The following is a 20,386-nucleotide window of genomic DNA, read 5'->3' as shown; positions in this document are numbered from 1 at the left end:
TCACCCCAAGCCAACACGGACATAGGTCAAGGACTGATGGGATTTGTAGTCCAGCAACATCTGGAGGGTTATGGACTCTCCCCATTCCTGTTGTACCCAGAAATTTTGCTGCTTATCCATTGAGCCATGAAAATCAAAGGCAGCTGACCATATCAAGTTCTTTGCACTGTTGTTCATATGCTATCAAACATTTCCTGCATCAGCACATTGTACAGACTTTAACCTTTAAGTATAATAAAGCAAAGTGTTTTCTCTTTTTTATGACAGTGTTTTCAGACAATTTTGCACAGTTCTGCACAAATATATCTGCAGACCCAGACCACAGCTGTCCTGAGCAGCCCCTTTGGTATTCACCTGCATTCCTAATAGGTCCAGGAATTTGTCTACATAGATTTCATCTGAATAATGACTTCTACATTATTAATCTGGCAATGTCAATTCAAGTGTAATATATAATAGCAATAAAAGCTAATCTTCCTCAGGGGAGCTAATGTTTAAAAGTGGTTACATAAAGTAAGAAGAAACAATACCCAACATCACCAAATATCCTCAAAGGTGCTATGTTAAGCTACTGCAAGGCCCAGAATTAGGGAAGCAGATGAAATATCAGGAACCAGAATTAAAACATCCCGATTCACCAGTGTTGCACCACCAATAAGGCACCTTGAGGGTAGTCACAAGAAAGCTAGTAGGCTGGCACATTTCTGAGGCTGCATGCTTACTTGGGAGCAAGTCTTATTGAACTCCGTGGGACTTTCTTCTCAGTAGTCATGTGTAGGATTACACTGTCAATATTCCATGTCTAAAAACTTGATTAGACTTTTTTATTATTAAAGGGGGGGGTTGTATCAGGCAGTTAGCATGGCTGACAGGTACAAAATGAAAAGCATGAGATACTGTTACTGCTACTGACCATTTTCCAGACAAAGTTGAATGCAAAGGAAAGCAGATGTTCCTTACACTTCTGCCTACGTTTTAGGAAAATACCAGTTTTCCAAAACTCAAACCACACTTCTCTAGTGACAGCCTAAAAAGGTCCCCTGAGATTAAACTACTTTTCCTTTCTCCTAATTTTTTCTCTCATAGAAAAGAAATGGCTATCCCATACGATCTTGGCCTACAGTTTTCAGACCGTATCTCCCTGTGTGAGTTCCCATAGCAGCTGTGGTCTGCAGGTTAGGCCTTGCCCCAAGTGCCTCTGCTTTCAGAGGTAAGGGCACTGTGAAGACTCACCCAAGTTTCACAGGGTTACTAGCAATAAAAGGATAGTAGAAATAATGGAATTCAGAATGGGACAACTGCTTTTCCTAAGAGCAGTATAGCAGATCTTTTCAAATGCAACATCCTCTTGATTATTATTTGTTGCATGGCTGTGGAATAACCTTCCCCCACATCAAGATGGAAACAAAGAGAAATTAGGATGAGTTAAATTTGTGGGACTGTGTAGGCAGTCACTGGAGAGATGAATAATCCTGAGTTGGCCATAGAGATGTGCTTGTAGAATGTTTTGCTTTTAAATATTTAGCCACTTTGCATTAGGCATGATAAACAATAGTTCTATTAATTATATAATGTAGCAACCCTAAAATTATGCTTTCATATTATGTTTCATGCAACTTTTTCAGAACAGCAGAATATATTTTTAAATAAATAAAAGAAATGGGTTTCATGGGAAATGGTCCTTGTAAAACAACAATCCATTTGTCTTCTTTAAGAGCAAGATTTGTACAAGACCTTTACAACATTCCTTTGGACTTTTAATTTGAGCAGTGTTAAATGTCTTTAATCTTTCTGTGTTGACCTTATTATGTCAGTGAAGCTGAAAGTCTATACTTACTAAAATATAAACTTTCATAATGAAGCAAGTCAGAATATGTATTCTACATATTCTAGCCACCTGAAGAACAATACTTGAGTAATATTGTTTGCATTTGCTTGCAAAGAATAAATACTCGAAAAGAAATAAAGTTGCACTTGCTTGTATCAAGAATAAATACTTGAAAAGAAATAAAGTAGCATGGAGGCTACCAAAAATAGACATGTTCTTTGCCTTACCTCACCCTAGAAGTGTTTTAAAGAAATAATAATTTATATTTCAACCTTAAATACCATTTACAAAGAAGGACTGAGCTCAGTTGTGGTTTACTTCCAAATTAAGTGAATTTATTAGTAGAGACTTAGATCCACCCCACTCTTTTTTGTTTTTTTATTATTATTATTTAGTGAGTTATTTGTAGGTTTGGGGTTTTGTTTGTTTTGCTGTGATACTATCTCACTTCATAGTTAAGGAGTCCAATGACTTTAAACTAAAAGTCATTCTTATGCAATCCTGAAGCTGCTCAATCAGGATTTGGATGCCTTTTCCTGCCAAATAGCTGTGCTGGTTCATCTTGTTTGCCTTGTTTTGAAGGAAACTCTACCAGCTGACAGGGGATGGGGGAGCTTGTCTTGCTACTTTGGCAGTACAATTTCCATTATATGGAACAAGATAAAAATAGGTCTCCAAAATGGTTACTGATAACTACCCCCATGATGATGTGCTTGTTTACTTGGTATGGAAAACTGGTTTCCAAAGGCATTTTATGACACACTTGGTTTCCATACAGTATTTTGCTTGGGTGCAAGTGGATAAAAATCATCCTACCATACACTTAGGTCTTGCTTCTCATATGGTATCATGTACACTGTGATAAATAATCATAGGATTAATGGTTGTTTATGGTCACTCAGTATTATGACCTGCTTTTGTAAACTCCGAAATTAAGTTTTGCTCCCTTTGCGCTCCAAAATAACATCAGTTAACAAAGATAAGAGTATAGAGATCTTCAACTTCTAATGCCAGTCATGCACATGCAGATACATTTCTTATGAAATTTAATATCTTTGTTTACTGCACACCCATAATCTGGATAATCCTTTGATGCATAATGTGATGTGTAAACTAGCACATGAAAAGAATACTCAGTAATAACATAAGAACGTAATAATAGCCTGGTGGATCAGGCCAATGGTTAATTAACACATATTTACAGCTGCATCTAGATGGAGAGGTCCAGAGCATTCACATCACAAGAGAGTCCTTTGTTGCCTTCCTGAGAGTAGCCAGGCCAGCTCCACAAGCACATCAATCAATATACTGCCCGTACCTCGTGGTGATGGCTTCCTCAGCCCCGCATAGTGTTTAGCCCACTTCCTGCTTCTTCCCAGAAACCCTTGCCAAAGCGTAACTTCCCCTTCCACTTAAATCACCGTTGGCTGTAACCCTGGCAACGCCTGAATTTCTCACCATTCAGAGAATTGGCAGGAGCATAACAATACAATACAGTTGTTCCATTTGCCCTTTACATGCTTCTTGTCAGTAATTTTGCATGCACTGCTGTTTTATGGTTCAAGGCCTCTATTCTACAGTGACATTTGTTCCCAGAATCTTGCACACCCAGAGGTAAGGCACCCACCTCCTTCGCTCCAGTGTATGACCACCTGACATTCTTAGTGTGGAATATGAACCCTGGGTTGCTCCCCGCCCCCGCCCCCGCCCCCCCCCCCGAGAAAATATAAGGCAGAAGGAGATTTCAACTGGATTACTTCATACTGGACCAGAGGATTACTTTCCAAGAAACTCGCACAAGCTAAGTAAATAGGCATAGGATCAAGCTGCAGAAGATATAGGAGTTTAAAAACATCTAACTGTGAAAAGGGTTTAAAAGGACAAGCAGAATTCTTTTTAAAGCTAACAAAAATGAGAGGAAACTAGAAGGGAAAATCCCCACCCTGCTTTCCCTTTAAAACCTTTTTCATAGGGTAGCTCGCTGAAAAAAAGGACAAGGCCTTCTACTTTTTATCCTCGGTCTATGTTTAAGCTGCTCCCACCCTATGTATGTGTTTTAACTGACTTTTTTATTTGCATCATTTGAGAGGGATGAAACCATTACTAAACTGAATATGTACCTCTAGTTGTTTTGCTTATGAGGACAGCTCAGAAGCCAAAAATTTGCTATGTTCTGTAAAGGTAAAGGTAAAGGGACCCCTGACCATTAGGTCCAGTCGTGACCGACTCTGGGGTTGTGGTGCTCATCTCGCTTTATTGGCCGAGGGAGCCAGCATACAGCTTCCAGGTCATGTGGCCAGAATGACGAAGCCGCTTCTGGCGAACCAGAGCAGCACACGGAAACACCATTTACCTTCCCGCCAGAGCGGTACCTATTTATCTACTTGCACTTTGGGGTGCTTTCGAACTGCTAGGTTGGCAGGAGCTGGGACCGAGCAACGGGAGCTCACCCCGTTGCGGGGATTCGAACTGCTGACCTTCTGATCGGCAAGTCCTAGGCTCTGTGGTTTAACCCACAGCGCCACCCGCGATGTTCTCTAGTGGCACCCAATAAGTCTGTATGTACTTTGCATGGTTTCCTTACCAGGCAGAAGACCTTCTTGGTAGTGGTGCCCACCCTGTGAAATGCCCTTCCGTCAAGGAGATAAGTAACAACCTTTAGAAGACATCTGAAGTCAGCCCTGTATAGGAAAGGTTTTAATGTTTAATGTTTTTGAAATATACTCAGAGTCGCAGAGTGATTTCATGCTCTTTATTCAGCTCATAGTGGTGAGGAGGAATGAATGAAAGTCCCCTCACAGTATCTGCTTTATATACATTATTTACACAATGGGCTGCACATGATTGGCTAATTCCGGAATTCTACTGTAAGCCAATCAGGTTGTGGATTCACTTCAATCTGGAGCAGGATTGGGTGGTTCCTGCCAACCAATCATACTGCTGCATTGTTCTAGGACCAATCAGACTGCTGCATTCTGAATCCTATTGTTCTAGGACTAATCAGACTGCTGCAATTTGGATCCTATTGTTCTCAGTACATAACACCCCTCCCCTCTAAGTTCCAGTCCTGCCCGGGAGGTCGCATTCATAGTCCTCAAGGTATGCCGGCGGCCTACGTGTGCGTTGCGGCCTGGGGTGTTCCCTGGTCCGGGCTCCAGGTTCTGGCTCGTGTTCCAAGGATGCTGGCTGTGATGGGGCTGTTTGGTCTGGTGCAACCGGCTCGCTCAGTCGTGGTTCTGGTTCTGGTGTCCTTTCGGCCTCACGGGTCCTCTCTGTATTTACTGATTCTGCCTCTCCTGCTGGCCCCTCCTGCTCTATGGGTCTCACTGCCCCGCTGTTCCCTTGGGACTCCTCTGACCTGTCCTCCTCCTGGGTTTCTCCCGGGAATCGTCGCCGTATCTGGTCGCAGTGGCGGCGCCAGCATTGCCCCCCATCCGTTAGCACCTCGTACGACACGGGGCCAGTGACCCTGGTGACTGTGGCGGGTACCCATGCTGGGCCTGCCCCAAAATTCTTTGCGTACACTGGGTCCTGGGCCTCGAAGGTCCGGGGGTTCCTGCCTTCCCCCACCACTACCTCATCCTGAGCTCTATCGGGGTGAAGGCGGTCCAATCTGATTGCAAGGCGCCGACCCATTAGTAGTTCAGCAGGGCTCCGGCCAGTCGTTGAGCTGGGGGTGCTGTGCTGTGCTAGAAGGAATGTAGCAAGGCGGTACTCCCAGTCCCCTTGCGTCATGCGGCGAAGGGTGTCCTTGGTGGTCCGCACCATGCGTTCTGCTTGGCCATTGGTGGCAGGGTGGAACGGCGCCGAACGGATGTGGCGGATGGCGTTCTGTGCTGTGAAGGTTTGGAATTCTCCTGACGTAAATGCAGTCCCGTTGTCTGAGACGAGAGTGTCAGGGAGCCCGTGGGTTGCAAACAGCCTGCGTAGTACCCGGATGGCTGCGGACGTGGAAGTGGACGGTACCAGTGCGACTTCCAGCCATTTGGTGTAGGAGTCCACCACTATGAAGAATGTTTTCCCCTGAAAGGGGCCAGCGAAATCCACATGCAGGCGTGACCATGGTGCTCGGGCGGACTCCCAGGACTGGACTGGGGCCCTTGGGGGATCTGGGCGGGATTCTTGGCAGGCCTGGCAGTGTTTGACCCAGGCCTCTATCTCTCCATCAATCCCCGGCCACCACACATAACTCCTGGCAAGGGCCTTCATTCTTACTACCCCTGGATGTGTCTCGTGTAGGGCTGTGAGGACCCTTTTGCGGAGGGGCTGGGGAACAACGACTCTGCTTCCCCATAACAGGCACCCCTTGTGGGCAGACAGTTCATGTTTGCGGGTTGTGTAGCCGGCGAATTCTGGCCCGGGGCTGCTGCTGGGCCATCCCCTCCACACCCAGTCCAGGACCCGGGAGATGACCCTATCTTTCTTGGAATGGTGTGCAACTTCTTGTGCCTGAATGGGGCGGTTGGGAAGCAGCTCCAGGCTCATAACCTCTTGTGCAGGTGCTGGGTCAGGGCCTGTTTCCGGTAGTGGTAGCCTGCTGAGGGCGTCCGCATGGCCCATCGCCTTCCCAGGTCGGTGAATCAGTGCATACTGGTAGCTGGCAAGGAAAATTGACCACCTGAGGATGCGAGGAGACAGCACTTGGGGGGTCTGCCTTTCGGGGGCAAACAAGCCAAGCAACGGCTTGTGGTCAGTCACCACGGTGAAGGGCCGCCCGTACAAGAAATCATGGAATTTTTTTACTCCCTTCACGATTGCCAGACCCTCCTTGTCGATTTGCGAGTAGTTCCGCTCGGTTGCGTTGAGTGTCTGGGAAAAGTACGCCACTGGTACCTCTCTTCCATCCGGGAGTTGGTGCCCCAGGACAGCGCCAATGCCATAGGGTGAGGCGTCGCATGCTAGCACCACCGGCAGCCTCTCGTCGAAGTGTGCCAAGACAGAGTTTGAGACAAGCAAGTCCTTGACTGCCTGGAATGCGGCCTCCTGGCGCTGGCCCCACACCCAAGTGGCCCGCTTGTCCAGGAGTCTGTGTAGGGGCTCCGCTACCGCCGCCTTGTGGGGAAGGAAGGAATGGTAAAAGTTCAATAGTCCCAAGAAGGCCTGAAGTTCAGTCTTGCTCTTGGGCGCTGGGGCATCACAAATAGCCCGTACCTTGTCCCCAGTCGGGTGGACCCCTTCTGCGTCCACCATAAATCCCAGAAAGTCCACCTGAGGCACTCCTAGTAGACATTTTTCCCGCTTCACCTTGAGACCCGCCGTCTGGAAACGGTGCAGAACGGTGCGGAGGCGGTCCTCAAACTCCTCTGGTGTGGGCCCGGCAATCAACACATCATCGAAGAAGGGGGTGACACCAGGAATCCCTTTAAGGAGAGAGTCCATTAAATTCTGGAATATGCCTGGTGCCACGCTGACCCCGAATTGCAGCCGCTTTACCCTGAACGCTCCTCTGTGTGTCACAATCGTCTGTGCCTCTGCTGTGGCCTCATCTACTGGCAGCTGTTGATATGCTTGGGCCAAGTCCAGCTTGCCAAAAATTTTCGACCCAGCCAGGGTGGCAAGGACATGGCTGACCACTGGCACTGGGTATGCGTGGGCCGTGAGGGCCTTGTTTATGGTACATTTGTAGTCTGCACAGATGCGGACCGAACCATTAGGCTTGACGGGTGTGACGATTGGAGTTTCCCAGGGGGCATTAGGCACCGGCTCCAGCACTCCTTGCTCCACGAGTCGGTCCAATTCCTCGTCTATACGGGGTTTCAAGGAGAACGGGACCCGGCGGGCCTTGAGCCTGACCGGTCGTACTGCGGGGTCAAGCTGTAGTGCAATGGGGGGCCCGTATACTGTCCCAATTTCCCGTCGAAAACCCCTGGAAATTCCTTGCATATGGCGTCCACGTCCACTTGTAAGCTAGTGTGGTTCACCCCGGTGACAGCTAGCCCCAGTGGTCCAAACCATGCCAATCCCAGTAAGCTAATGTAGGGGCCCTTGACCACAAGCAAGTCCAGTTGCCGCGTCCGCCCTCGGTATTGCACCCTGAAGGTCCCCACCCCCATTGTGGGGACCTTACGTTTCTGGAAGTCCCGGAGGGTGAATGGGGCCGGCCTGAGTTTGGGACCCCCAGTAGGACACAGTTTCCTTAAAGTCTTTGCCGAGATTATGGATAGAGTTGAACCCGTGTCAAGCTCCATGCGGCATGGGGCCCCCTCTATCTGTACCTCTACATAAATTTTCTCTACATTGGGGTGGGGCAACTGGTATACCTGGCAGTCCGTGAGCTCCGTCGAGTTGCCTTGGTGCGTTGGCCCCCGGGACCTGGGGCTCTTGGGTTGGTCATCTGATGCCTGGTGTCGGGTGGGCCGAGCCCGACACACCCGGGCGATGTGTCCCGATTTTCTGCACTGCCTGCACTCTGCGTTGCGGAAACGGCAGGTCCTCCTCTCGTGACTCTCCCCGCAGCTTGCGCAGTTTCCTCCTTCTCGTCGAGGCAGCTGTGGTCTGTGCGCTGCTTGAGTGCGCTGCTGTACTCGGTGCACCTCCTCCCTGTCGGATCCTGAGTCGTCGGTGAGGTCTTCGTGGTGGACCCTCGGTTGGGATGGCAGGCTCGGCCGTGCCTCTTGCGTCGACCTCTCGGCAGCTTCCGTTGCCAGGGCCTCCTCCAGAGCGACCTGGAACGTTAGGTCCTTCTTAGCGTAGAGGTGTCGTTGCAGCTTCTCATCCTTCAGGCCACCGACGAGGCGGTCACGAAGCATGTTCTCCAGCTCTGAGAAGTTGCAGAACCGGGCGGCTTGGCGGAGAGAGGTCACAAACCCAGTTATGGTTTCCCCAGGGGCTTGTCGCTTTGCGTAGAAGGCATTTCGACGAGCCACCACTGAGGGCTGCGGCGAAAAGTGCCCCTTCAGCTGTTCCATTATTGTTTTGTATGGAACAGTAGCGACGTCTTCAGGTGCAAGGAGAGCCCGGGCGATTTCAAACGTCTCCTCTCCGCAGACGCTGAAGAATATCGCCCTCTTCTTGGCGTCTTCTTCGTCGGTGACCCCTTTGGCTTCTAGGAGGAAGGTGAAACGGGAGGCGTATGCTTCCCAGTCTCCAGATGCTGGGTTGAATGGCGAGAAGCTGCTGTTGGCTGCCATTCTGAGTTCCTTGTGTCCCGGAGCTGAAGCCTGGATACACGGTGCGAGGCAGCGGTGCGGCAGGTGGCGGTGCTGCGGTGCTGTGTGTGGCAGTCAGCTCAGCGGGATCCCACCTTCGTCGCCAGTGAAATATACTCAGAGTCGCAGAGTGATTTCATGCTCTTTATTCAGCTCATAGTGGTGAGGAGGAATGAATGAAAGTCCCCTCACAGTATCTGCTTTATATACATTATTTACACAATGGGCTGCACATGATTGGCTAATTCCGGAATTCTACTGTAAGCCAATCAGGTTGTGGATTCACTTCAATCTGGAGCAGGATTGGGTGGTTCCTGCCAACCAATCATACTGCTGCATTGTTCTAGGACCAATCAGACTGCTGCATTCTGAATCCTATTGTTCTAGGACTAATCAGACTGCTGCAATTTGGATCCTATTGTTCTCAGTACATAACAGTTTTATTGTGTTTTTGTATGTGCTGGAATCCACCCAGAGTGGCTGGGGCAAGCCAGTCAGATGGGCGGGGTACAAATAGTAGTAGTAGTAGTAGTAGTAGTACTATTATTATTCACGGCCTAGGACCCTCGTACCTACGGGACCACCTCTCCCGGTGTGCCCCATGGAGGACCTTAAAGTCCATAAATAGCAACACCCTAGAGGTCCTGGGCCCTAAGGAAGTTAGCTTAGCCTCAACCAGAGCCAGGGCCTTTTCAACTCTGGCTCCGGCCTGGTGGAATGCTCTGTCTCATGAGACCAGGGCCCTGCAGGATCTGATCTCTTTCCGCAGGGCCTGTAAGACAGAGTTGTTCCGCCTGGCCTTTGGCTTGGAGTCAATTTGATTCCCTCCCCCTCTTTATTTTTTCCTTTCTCTTCCCGTGATGAGGCTGCATTTTAATGTTTTGATGTTGCATTTTAATCACGTTTTTAAAGTTGTATTTCAATCAACTTGTTTTCATTATTGGTTGTTAGCCGTCCTGAACCCGGCCTTGGCTGGGGAGGGCGGGGTATAAATAAAATTTACTACTACTACTACTACTACTACTACTACCTATGTCATCTGCAATTTGATGCTATCCATATTTTACTTAGAAGGTACGGAACTCAATTGTAAGTGTGCGTAGGCTTGCACCTGTAGAATCTTAGTAATCCCATGGATTGACCACTCTTTAAAAAATGGAATCTGCAGCTTGATTTGGAGACACAAGCTGGTGATAATCCTTTTCTCAACACCTTGAAAAGCTTCACCCATCAGCTGAGCAATTGAACTGAGCAGATTAACAGTGTTGCAATATCAAGAAACCTATGATCATACACAACCTTACCCAAACCTAACAACTTGCACTTAGCTAACACTGTTCCTATTTGAAGTATTTCACAAACATGTAATAATTCCATGGTGGAAAGCAATTTGTAATGTACTGAGTTCTGCACCTCAAGAGGCTACACCCAGGATTACAGATAGAAAAAAAATTCAAGTGTTTTGTGCAATGGAGAGGCACAAGCTTGCGTCATACACTATGTTTACCAGACCTCCCCATTTCCCGGGAAGAGTCCCTGGATTTACTAATCAGTCCCCATACAAAATCCACTGAAGTTGAAAAGTGTCCCCAGATTCATTGAAAAAAATCTGGTAACCTTACCATACACTGAAGTTATTTTTGACATTTCCCTATTAGTAGTTCCTACAGCAGATATCCAAACTGCTGAGTTTTAAACAGATGTTTGGCTTGAGAGCTGCTGATCAGAAAGTAGCCTTTGTACACAAAAAGAGTCTTTATTCGTGTGTACAGGAGTATTGCTAAGTACTTAAAGGAGTTAGGGCGTATGTCCATGACACAAATTGTGTATGCTATTTTATATCTATAAATAAGATTTTATTGTACTAGCCAAAGGCTATGACAAAGCTGCTATTTTAATTGCACAATTGACTCTGGTCAAACTAATGTGGAAGGTGGCATGGGTAAGTGTCACTTTACAGAGCTGCTCCAGGCAACCTGTTTATTCAGCATTCATCCTAATTTGCTTACACAAAGCTTAGCAGTGGTAGACTAGAACTGTGTCCAGCCTGTCAGTATTTTGCAGGGACAGAAGCAAGTGCATACCAGAACTTGAGGTTTGTGCAATTAAAGTGGATTAAAGGGCTTTATCGCCCTAGCACAACAAATCCACTTTTAAATAAAAGTTGACTTTTTGCAGTTGGGAAAGTGACAGAGAGATGAATTGGAAAGTGTGGGATCAGCAAATGACTAACACGAAGACATGGAAGCAACCTGCAAGCAAATGAATGCTCATGGTCATATACAGTAACTCCTTTCAAACAAATCAAAATGTATGCTCAATAAAGACCGGATCTAATCTAACTTCTGCATAAATCTGACTGTTCAATAAGTACGTCATTCGAAAGAGTGTGCTCTTTATTTTTATTTTTTAATGGGGCGGTTATTGACAATGAAAATCTTGCATTCCTCCCAGTTTGCTTGTGGGTATCCATGTGCAACCCAGTTCACACTTAATGTTTCTTGATGTAGTTCTGGGAACTCATGAGGCCAATGTCAATGACCACAGAGAAATGGCAAACTGGCTCCCAAATGGTGAAAAAAGCGACCTCATTATACTATGTGCAAAGACTTCATAACATATCAAGAGCACACAGTATCTCTGGAGTTTAAAAATGTACCACAGGGATTACAGACCCTGCCACTGCTGTTGAGATACACAACCTTTCATTTTAAACGGTATGTAAATAGAACACCCATGCTGAATGGTGTAGGCAAGATAATGAGTGAAGTGGTTGAAATCAATTTCATTTCAAGAGAATTTAAATTTCCATGCATAGCTGAATGAAGAAAACAAATTAATGCTAGTTGAGATAATTTCCAACTCTTCTAAGGAGGCCCAGGAGAACATATTAATGGGGTTGTAAAGGAAACAAACCAGAAGTTGGCCAAGATACAGGGTGTGAAGACCTCTAGAGCTGTCCAGTATTTGTACACATGGAAGAAAAAGCACACCTCCACGCAAATCTGTGTGGGAACATACCATCAGTGCACAGGCAACCTTTAGTCACTTTAAACATTTATTTCTCAACCATCATATTTAACTGAGGCATATGTGCAGTACAAGCACCTTTCACAAGGTGTAATTATTTGTTTTAAACAAATGCAATGCAAATAATACTCAGACTTTTTTCCTCGTTGAGCTATAGTGATGTGTGTGTGTTTAATCTCCTGCATGATTCTAGATCTGTGTTGGTGGGACTGGTTATGTGAGAAATCCAGTTGCCAAGCATGTGTGTGTTTTATGGCACATCATGGTTAAAATACTGTAATTCTAATAACTTCTGTATTGTATATATTATCTACTATATATTTTGGAAAGTGGTTTGTCTGCTTCTTCTCTGTAGGTTTGGCCACCTCTTGAGAGATCATTGCCAAACTCCGCACGAGGGTTCCTGAGATGGATATCACTAAATCTGACATGATGGTTTCAGCTTGTGTTAATTTGGACAGCTCTGAATATACTGTTGCCCAATTTAGCATGACTGTTCGAACCTGCACTAATTTGAATGCCTCTTGAGATATCATCTCTAAACTCTACATGAGGGTTCCCATGGTGAAGGTGGCAGTCTTGGTGCAGGGGGTGGGGGCGGTATGCATGTGTGCACACACACAGGCCTAAAACTCACAAATTACACTATCCATTTAAAAATCACAATATTTTTAGGTTTCTTTGAGTTTCTGGGCAGCGCTGAGCACTTCCTGTTAGTATAATATATATTATAAAATTGCACATAGTTAAGTGTTTCTAAAGCAGTGGCCCTCCAGACGTTGTTGACCCACCAGCCCACCAGCCATTTCTAAACCCAGGCTGGAGAATCCATGACCCTCCTTCGCTGGTTGAGGCTTATGGGAGTTGTAGTCCAGCAACCCTGAAGGACACAAGTTCCCTGCCCCAATATATCACAACACTATATTCTTCAGAGGGCTATTTCCAGGCTCACGGCATGGTAACTTTGCATTTGTCCTGAGAGAACAAGACAAATGTTACCGAAATATTTATGGTGATTATATTTTACAGCGGGAGCTGCCAGATCCCAAGGCACATGGACTTTTTGTACTATCAAGTTCTTAAGTATAATTGCCAACAAAAATAAAAAATAAAATTTTATGCTGGTCTGTCCCTGTGTTGTCAATAGAAATGAGAAGTGCAGGCCCTCATCCACAAGGAAATCCGGAATGAGTTATGCTTCATTGTGGCAGGCAGGCCTGGCATTCCGCAGCAACACCACTAGGCTGCAAGCGCCCTATCTTGTCAACCCTGGAGATGTCAACACCACCCCCACCCACAACCATAACAACCCCAGTACATTTTCTCTGAACCCGACCAATGATAAAAAAATCACAAATGCACTGGTTTGTCCCCACAGTACAAATGGAGTATAGATATAAAAAGGATCTAACCAATTCTCTCTTGTCGGTGAGGAGACAAGACACTCACCAGCCATTTGAGTTGTCGTCCTGGAGGCACTAGCACTAGTCAGTCCTCTCCTCCCTCCCAAAAGGTTCACCTAAAGCTCTCACCCAGGAGCAGTTACCTTCCAATTCCACAGCAAACCAGCACAGCTTCCCACCTTGGCTTTCTTGGGCTTCCTCCCAGGATCAGCCTCTTTAAGGAAGGACCACCTGGCCCCTTCTCTGTGATCTTTTCAGCACCACAAGTGGAGCTTTTTATCCACTCAGAGAAAATATACATAATATTTATTTATATCCTGCTTTTAATGGCATTTATGCTGTCTCTGTTGGAATTATTGTTTTTTTAATTTAATTTTAACCAGTACACACCTTTTATATATATAAAAAAGCATCGTTTGTTTGTAAGCCATATGTTCAATGCTAGTATCGTATTCTTTCTCTGTCAGGAGACTGCTGTCCTCTTGATCCTAATGCTCTAAGACAGGGATTAGCAACCTAAGGCCCATGGGCCAGAAGCAGCCCACAGAGGTCTTCGACTGGCCCATGAGCCGCCCCCGAACCAAGCTGCCCGTTCTCGCGCTGCACTAAACCGGCACAGCACAGTGCAGGGACTTGCTTCCACTGCACTGAAAATCACATCTGCACAGACGGCAAAAGTCGCCTACGCGCAATCTGGCCCACAGAGGGATCTCCACAGGACCGATCCGGCCCAGGCAAGATAAACCTTGCTGACCCCTGCTCTAAGAAGATGATCATAAGGGAGCACTGCTTTGCAGTATCCATTTCTGCTGCTTGTAACTTTCATTGATGGAGATTCTCCAAAAGAAAAGAAAAGGGTGGGGTTTTTTTATTCATGTACAGTGGTACCTCAGGTTACAGATGCTTCAGGTTACAGACTCTGCTAACCCAGAAATAGTACCTCGGGTTAAGAACTTTACTTCAGGATGAGAACAGAAATCACGCGGTGGCAGTGGGGTGGCAGTGGGAGGCCCCGTTAACTAAAGTGGTGCTTCAGGTTAAGAACAGTTTCAGGTTAAGAATGGACCTCCAGAATGAATTAAGTTCTTAACCTGAGGTACCACTGTGTATGTTTTAGAATATGCTAACATTTTAAACTTTTTACTATCTAGCATTGGACCTCTGCTGAAAGCATCTGTCCCGCAAAAATAAAAAAATGTTTGGCTTTGGTAAAACTGGCCCACTGACAACCCTCCAGTTTTAAAGAGATGCTAAGGCACTACAACGGAATGCTACAAAGTGTTGTTAAAAACAACAACAAAGGGTAAAAATGTTACTTTCACAGATCCATATAGAACAATGTGTGATTTCTTCAACATTAAAGTTCCAATTAGATTTTACTAGTCACAGTAAACCAGGCAAGCAATGTGGTCCACTTTACTGAAAAAAATTATCTAAAACTGGAAATGTTTCTGCTTTTAAAAACACATTATATGTTCTCAACGCAAGTGTGAACTGAAACAGCTTTCAGATCTGCCCCACTTGGATAGCTACAGCACAGCAGCAACAATAACGAATTTTCTTGGAAAGTGCTTGCCTAGCCAGTATATATGCAGCTGTAGTATAGCATTATTTAAGCTAACTGCATGTGCAGCAGTTTAAGCAGGTTATGAGAACGGAAAGTCCTTTTGGCTGCAACACATTCCAGAGCTTAGAAGCTTTTTCACAAAAAGCACGCTATAAAGGTTTTGGGGGCCAGCTTGTCTATAGTTTTCAGCTTTCACAATTTGTCTACACAAGTTTCATTATAGTCAATGGCAGCCACACATACAACTACACACTCTTACACAGCATGGACTGAATTTGACCTTACAGTTTGTGCTTTTTTTGGCTCTTGCTCTCTAAATTGAGTTGCTACACTTGAAGCTAAACACGTGTTTTTCCTCCCTCCTGCCAGCCCACTGGAAGGTGCAAGCAAATGGCACATATTTACTCCAGCCTTCTCTTCTGGGCTATGCTAGGCCCGTAATGTTAGGCAAAATCATCCAGGATTGGCTCAGCTGTCCAATAAATCCAAGTGGCTTCTTGAAGCAGCAACATGTTTAGGGGCTTCTATAAAGCTGCTTCATTTTAAAGCATTTCTACACCACTTTACATTTAAAATTTATAATCTCAAAGCAGTTTACAGCCCCACTTAAAACAACAAATAAAGCATTACAAAATATCAAAATAAACGATTACCGATGAAGGCTGCATTAAAACAAAACAAAACAAAAATTTAAGCAGCATAATTAACAGAAAAACAAAATATCCTTTTAATCATAAAACCATTACACATACAAAAATACAATCCAACTCTAATAAGCAACATCCCTGGCAACTACATAAAATAATTGAAACAGAAGCTGCACCCACATTTCCCCTCACCCAACCATTTATGGCAACACAAATGTCTGGTCTATAAAACCAAATTATTCTCCCACCTCTAACTAGGACAATATATACATAGCAGCATAACCACACCCTCCCTGTGTCTCGCCCAGGTAGAGCTGTACTCTCTACTGGGTCAGTCTCTCACACAGACTGGCATTAAGCAACTTTGAAACACACAGAACATGGCAACCCAGTCTCTCACTCTGGGCAGCAAAAAAGCAATTGATCCAAGAGATGTACCCAAGACTCTGTAGCAAAGGATGCTGCAACACATGCATGGGCACACAATGTTTGAAAATAATCACAGTCCAATGTGACAGTGCGTGGGATTCTGGGATGCCCCTCTTGGATGGTGTAATGCAGCTGCTTGAGACGCAAAATATATTGGGCCCAAACTGTAGCCCAATCAGAGGTACATCTCACTTCCAAGTAAGTATACTTTGGATTGCAGCCCCACAGCAACATTTTAAGGATTGTCCATTGCATGTCTTCATGCTGGTAGCACTAAAACCAGTGTTTGAAAAATACAACACATCATTATGTGTAATGTTTATCCTACTTTGAGTCTCGCTTGTTTTATTCTAAACACATCACAAATTGCTATGACAAAATGCATTTCTAAATTGTGACATAACTTCTGTTTAGAATAAAGAATAGCTTGCACTCATACAAAACCGGGCATAAATTCTACACCTTTGGTTGGACATAGGAATGCTCCTTTGGAACTGTATTTTTAGGATCTGATCCAGTTATTACTTAAACATAAATTCTAGATTGAATTCTCAGTGGTAACTTACCAAGACTACATTTGGCTTCAAATCTTCTGGTATACTCAAATTGTTCCCATTTGCCAGGGACATTTATGTTTTCTGGAGCTTGTCCCTGATATATCATGCCTATTTTATCCTTATTTTTGCCTTTTGGGGATGTCTTGTTAAAACATTTATTGAAAGTTCTTATTCCCCACTGGGCACATCTCCTCCTTCATGTTTTCCCCATTAACAGCACCAATATATATATATATATATATATATATGCAGGTTTTGGTGTCTTCGGGTGTCTTCCCGTGTAAGAGTCTTGTTACTGGAACAAGAAGCCGAAAGCACCAGCCTGAAGATGACGAGTGAGACCTCGTCGAAACGTCGCACAGACACCCCGACTCTTACACGGGAAGACACCCGAAGACACCAAAACCTGCATTCCTATACCCGTGAAAATCTACGAAAGCATATATATATATATATATATATACACACTCAAGTAGCTCAGTAGCCTTACACCTAGGTGTTATTGCAGCCTACATCTCCTGAGTGGGAAATGTTTACATCTTGGCTCTCATGCGCTTGGTGTAAATATAGGTGTAAATATAGGTGGATTGTGCATTAAGTCACTGTGCAGGCAACAGCCAGATGTTTCACACACTGAAGCTGCTAGAATAAATTTTGAACCGTTGACAATACCGTGGGGCAATTTTTATTTTTCATATCTTCAGTAAACCTTGGCTAGAACTGATGGTTAGCAGGGAGAGACCTTAAGCATGAGCTCAGGGTTCAGACAATATGCCGAACCAAACTCTGGCTTAGCACAGTGCAGGAGTAAAAAAGATAATGGAGGAACAAAGTGCCTGAAAGCTGCCCTTCAGAAGCCTACGTGTTCACTAAGTCCTCTCCTCCCCCTATGTGCCCCCTAAATTTTGCTTTCCCCCAATCCTCTGGAGTAGTTTTGGGCATGGTGTACAGCATGCATGTTGGCAGGCAGGCAGGAGTTTCATTGCGCAAGTGGAAGTCATTCTGGCTGCACAAAGATTTAGTTGAAAACTACTACCCAAGGATCAGAATGAAACAGTTGCATTGATTTATCATTGTAAAATTCACTGGCAAAGGAGGAAGAGGAGGAAGGGGGATTCATGCAAGCCTGATGCTTCCTTTGAGCCTATGAACGCTCACCCATATAGCATGAGAACGAGGTGCAGCATTGCCTGCAAACCAGGCCAACATCTTTGTCTAAATTCTAGCAGATACATTTATTCTACTACAGGATTCCAAATAGTTTGTTTTCCCTTGGCAATATTTCCAACACAGCAGTTTTCCAGGAAACACCTGCCAAATGGTTTTATTTCCTAATGATACCATTTTATCAACAGAACTTCCAGTTATGAGGTGTAACATTGTGACTATAAATACCTATATTGTTCCAGCAATTAATACCAGTCAGTGGTCTAATTACATAGAATTATGCCTTTATATTTCAGCTTTTTAGAAACCTGATCCCCTAGATAGTCTGAATGTTTTGATGTACTCTTGTATTCCAACACCATTAAATATTTCACACATAGTTTTCACTTGTAAAGTTAGAGAAGTTCCAGCTCTTATACTTTTTTTTTTGGCAGACTTGAACAATTTAGTAAAATGTCTAGATTTTATAAAGGAGCTGCTTGGCTGCCTAACAAAGTAGAAATGCAAAACCCTTCAGCACTAGGCTATGTTTTTGCTTCCATTTAAATCGGTTTTCTCACTGACTTTTAAGAGAGCACATAGGATCCATTTCATTTGGGACAGAGCTAAGAAACATGGTGTAATACATAGGAAAACCCTGAAGAATGTGGCACTTAATAAAAGTATGCAAAATACCCAGATGCCTGTTGAATGTAATCTGTGGGGTAAAAACATGGCATATGTTTGCCATGGGCAGCATCTCCATAATGCATCAATTGCTGGTAGAAATGCCTTGTCCTTCCTTCTCAACAATTGCACCATGCTATTTAACTTGGGGTTCTGGGATCCGGCTACCTTAAAATAGAAGGAAAAGGTATATATGCAGTAACTGGAAGCAGAACTGATTTGCTTTCAGAAAGGAAGCTAAATGAACAGAAATATAAGCCATTTTCAGATGTTCTACTGATACATAAAACCAATTCATGGTTAGGGATAAGTGAGCTAAGCTATCTCCCTATCACCATGGAGGGTGTATTTCTGAATCGGGATGGGGGTTTATTATTTCTGAACATGCATTTGTGGAGAATCCCCATATTATTTAGAATTTGGAAGAACCTTGCTCTTCATGCTGAATTTACATACAAATAGATTACGTGAAGAGGGCCACGTAGAAGCTAAATGATTAGAGCCAGGGTGCATGTTCTGTTGGACTAATCATCATGATGTGTATTTGCATTTCCATGCACATTTAAAAATGCAAATAGCATCTGCAGGACAGGCAGGTGGAGAACTTTAATCCTTTTACCCTCCTGTGGCACAATGGACCAGTGTGTCTGGCTGTTAACCAGAAGGCTGGTGGTTCGAGCCCACCCAGGGACAGCTGTGACCATAATTCCTGCATTGCAGGTGATTGGACTAGAAAACCCTCAGAGTCATTTCCAACTCTAGAAATCTATGATTCTATCACTTGCTGCAGTCCTATCGAAAGCCAGTCCTTTCAATGCAAAGTTTGTTCCAGCATGTATTTGTGCATTGATTAGAGCTGATTAAAGCTTCACACTTTTAAGTCAAGTATTAAAAGCTACTCAGGTTTAAGTGAGAAATGTACACATGATGATGCAAGTGTAACTTGGACTGACTCTGGCTACACAGCTCATGCTATTACCCAGTTCTTCCTCTTGGAGGAGTGGGAATGATGTCAATGACACTGTCTGGTCTCACTCTTGCGCTCCAAATTCTTTTTAACAGCTTTAATAATGAAGTCACAAAATTACTTCCTCAAGAGGCTAGAGACACATCACATATGTAAACATGATGTACTTTTATCAGACAATGTGGGAATTATTTCCAGTTCAAACATGTAAGTGCAGCAGTTACTATGTATACAGTCATACCCTGGTTGACGAATGCCTTGCGACTCAAACGTTTTGGCTCCCGAACATCGCAAACCCGGAAGTGAGTGTTCCGGTTTGTGAACATTCTTTGGAACCCGAATGTCTGATGCGGCTCCTGTGGCTTCTGATTGGCTGCAGGAGCTTCCTGCAGCCAATCGGAAGCCACGTCTTGGTTTCGGAACATTTTGGAAGTCAAACAGACTTCTGGAACGGATTCCGTTTGACTTCCAAGGTACGACTGTACTAAATACAACAGAAGTCCTGAGCAAACCCTTAGTCATGACATCATGATGCTCTTCTTTCCTCTGAACACTATGTAACTCCCCCTGCTGGTGATGCTGAGGAGCTCTAGAGCTTTTACTTACAGCTTAGGCCTGCAATCAAATTTGGAACATTTCCAGTCCATACACCACAGGCCTTGTCCCTTCTGTAGAGTTCTCTTAGCTGCTGACTGTGCTGGCGGAAGAGGTTGTGCCCTGCAGGTGATGCTATATAAAATCAGCTTCAGCACCACACATGCTCTGCAGCCTCCTTACTCCCTGATGTAGACTGACAGGAACCATTTCCCACAACCTCCCCCCATCCTGTGGTAATGTCTCATACTAGCTACCTTAAAGGGACAATAACGCAAACTAGCTGAGTTTCTCTGCAAGAAACATGGTAGAGGCAATTGAGAGCATATCCCCTCTCCTCTTTTGATGTTTTGAGGCCAAATATGTGTTTATTGCATATACAT

The 20,386-nt window shown here is 44.8% G+C and overlaps 1 protein-coding gene across 4 annotated transcripts in view; it reads left to right on the top strand.

Annotated features, from left to right (window-relative positions):
• Nucleotides 1-20,386, top strand: part of PRSS35 (serine protease 35) — a 161,098-nt gene that overhangs the window by 116,883 nt on the left and 23,829 nt on the right. Inside the window, exon 3 of one of the 4 annotated variants that reach the window (XR_014218091.1) lies at nt 12,362-13,125. The exons of the other annotated variants lie outside the window; for them this stretch is intronic. The gene's annotated coding sequence lies outside the window, so the exon portion shown is untranslated. Of the gene's footprint in view, nt 1-12,361; nt 13,126-20,386 lie in introns of those variants that run through there. 4 annotated transcript variants of the gene reach the window in all.

This window comes from Podarcis vaucheri (genome assembly GCF_965113315.1).
Source record: "Podarcis vaucheri genome assembly, chromosome: 3".
NCBI lineage: Eukaryota > Metazoa > Chordata > Lepidosauria > Squamata > Lacertidae > Podarcis > Podarcis vaucheri.
The sequence above is the reverse complement of the archived record's forward strand: the minus strand, read 5'-3'. Positions and strand labels throughout refer to the sequence as shown.